The 2,500-nt window shown below is 58.7% G+C and overlaps 1 non-coding gene across 1 annotated transcript in view; it reads right to left on the reverse strand.

Moving 5' to 3' along the window:
• Positions 1-854, reverse strand: part of LOC124729992 — a 1,909-nt gene extending 1,055 nt beyond the window's left edge. The window contains exon 1 of the ribosomal RNA XR_007007859.1: positions 1-854. This exon is cut by the window's left edge and continues 1,055 nt beyond it. This is a non-coding gene — a ribosomal RNA (small subunit ribosomal RNA).
• Positions 855-2,500: the final 1,646 nt, after the last annotated feature.

The raw sequence follows: 2,500 nt of genomic DNA on the forward strand, positions 1-2,500 counted from the left end.
ATTTGTTCAAAGTAAACGTGCCGGCCCACCGAGACACTCAATAAAGAGCACCCTGGTAGGATTTCAACGGGGTCCGCCTCGGGACGCACGAGCACGCACGAGGCGGTCGCACGCCTTCGGCTCGCCCCACCGGCAGGACGTCCCACGATACATGCCAGTTAAACACCGACGGGCGGTGAACCAACAGCGTGGGACACAAATCCAACTACGAGCTTTTTAACCGCAACAACTTTAATATACGCTATTGGAGCTGGAATTACCGCGGCTGCTGGCACCAGACTTGCCCTCCAATAGATACTCGTTAAAGGATTTAAAGTGTACTCATTCCGATTACGGGGCCTCGGATGAGTCCCGTATCGTTATTTTTCGTCACTACCTCCCCGTGCCGGGAGTGGGTAATTTGCGCGCCTGCTGCCTTCCTTGGATGTGGTAGCCGTTTCTCAGGCTCCCTCTCCGGAATCGAACCCTGATTCCCCGTTACCCGTTACAACCATGGTAGGCGCAGAACCTACCATCGACAGTTGATAAGGCAGACATTTGAAAGATGCGTCGCCGGTACGAGGACCGTGCGATCAGCCCAAAGTTATTCAGAGTCACCAAGGCAAACGGACCGGACGAGCCGACCGATTGGTTTTGATCTAATAAAAGCGTCCCTTCCATCTCTGGTCGGGACTCTGTTTGCATGTATTAGCTCTAGAATTACCACAGTTATCCAAGTAACGTGGGTACGATCTAAGGAACCATAACTGATTTAATGAGCCATTCGCGGTTTCACCTTAATGCGGCTTGTACTGAGACATGCATGGCTTAATCTTTGAGACAAGCATATGACTACTGGCAGGATCAACCAGGGAGCTGCGTCAACTAGAGCTGAGCAGCCGGCCGCCCGGGAGTGTGTCCCGGGGGCCCGCGCGAACACGCAAGCGTCCGCTCAATCATTCTGCAAACAGGAGGAGGCTGAGCTCCCCTGCACAATACACCTCGAAACCCTCTCAGGTCCCGGCGGCGCGCAGCGCCGTCCCAAGTACTTGGTCGGGTTCGAGAGAGGCGCAATCGCCCGGAGTTAGGCGAGTAGACGCTTTCGGTGCGACCACCCGTGCTCCCAACTGAGCTTGCCGCTGCCGACAGAGGCCCGGGAGCGTGCTGTCGTGGCATTGCCGGCGGGAGACAACACGCGCCACCTACGGTGACCGGCAGCTCCAACGCCAGCGCCACAGAAGGACAAAAGCCCCACTTGGGTGCCGAAGCGAACTCTCCCAGCACAGCGCACGCGCCAACACATCCGCACAGCTGCGATACAAACCACCAGCGAGAACCGCTGGGGCGACCGAGCAGCAGACGGCGTCGCGGCGCCGAGCGCCGGGCGGCGGCGCATCCTCAACGCACACAGTCCTCAATCGGACCAGCACACTGAAGATGTCCACCGCGCTTCGCACCGGGCCCGCGAGGACCTACTTTGGCCGCACGGCGCCGCGCGCAGGGTGCGCCGGCGCGCAGCTGCGACGCCTGCCGCGTCCGTCGGCCGGCGCGCCTGCCACTGGCCGCCCCCACCAGCCGGCTGTAGCGCGTGCGCCCACGCACCGCGCGGCCAGCACGCCGGGAGGCGCCCCCTCACCGGCCGGGGACGGTCCCACCCAGCCACCGCCGCGTATCGCTTCACACCCAGATGCCGTTCAGTTTCGTCGGCATGGTGGGTATCGCTGGAACAACCGGTTCGTACCTCAACCTATCGTCGCCATCACCGATTCACCCCTAGCGAGAACAACCGCACCACAACAGGTTACCATTTGTTCATTTGCGTAACTTCACCAGAAAACGCAGGCGTCCATCGCCATTTGCAACTTCAACGATTATTGCATGCCTGTGTCAGGTGTCACGCCACACTACGTCTGCCCACATACACGCAACAAAATGTGCACGCCTAGACAATACGTGGAAGGTGGCCCCCGTACGTATGCGATGTCCATTGCTCGAACGACTGTCAACCGGCCTCTGTAGCATGTCGCAGATATGGAACGCGGTGCACCATGCCATCACGGTGTGTGAGGAGAGACGACTAGGTCCGAATACATCAACAGACAGCTCATGCTGATCGCCATCCACGGCGTCCGTTCCTCCCACACGTCTCTATGGCGTACCACACTGCAATCCAGCTCTCATAGGGAGACGACACGTAGCTGCGTGCACAATATTTGCACTGTATGGTCCGCCGTTTTTGGGCGCAGTCGTTGTACGGTCACACATGTGCCACGATGTATCATTCGGTACATAAGGACGAATGTGCAGTACAGATTGTGGTTTACGCGTACGACATTAGCGGACGGTTGACACAGGCCGCACCACAACGTAGCCTGAGTACGTCGCATGCGAAGGGCATTGAACATGCAAACTTCTCACCAACCAGCTTGCGAAGGCAGGGGGGCAAGGTGGGGACGTGGGGAGGGGCGGCATGTACGTCCTGCTGCCATCCACATTACAGTGTACAGCAGGAGCATGTGGA

The sequence above is a fragment of the Schistocerca piceifrons genome, unplaced genomic scaffold, assembly GCF_021461385.2.
Source record: "Schistocerca piceifrons isolate TAMUIC-IGC-003096 unplaced genomic scaffold, iqSchPice1.1 HiC_scaffold_1229, whole genome shotgun sequence".
NCBI classification, from domain to species: domain Eukaryota; kingdom Metazoa; phylum Arthropoda; class Insecta; order Orthoptera; family Acrididae; genus Schistocerca; species Schistocerca piceifrons.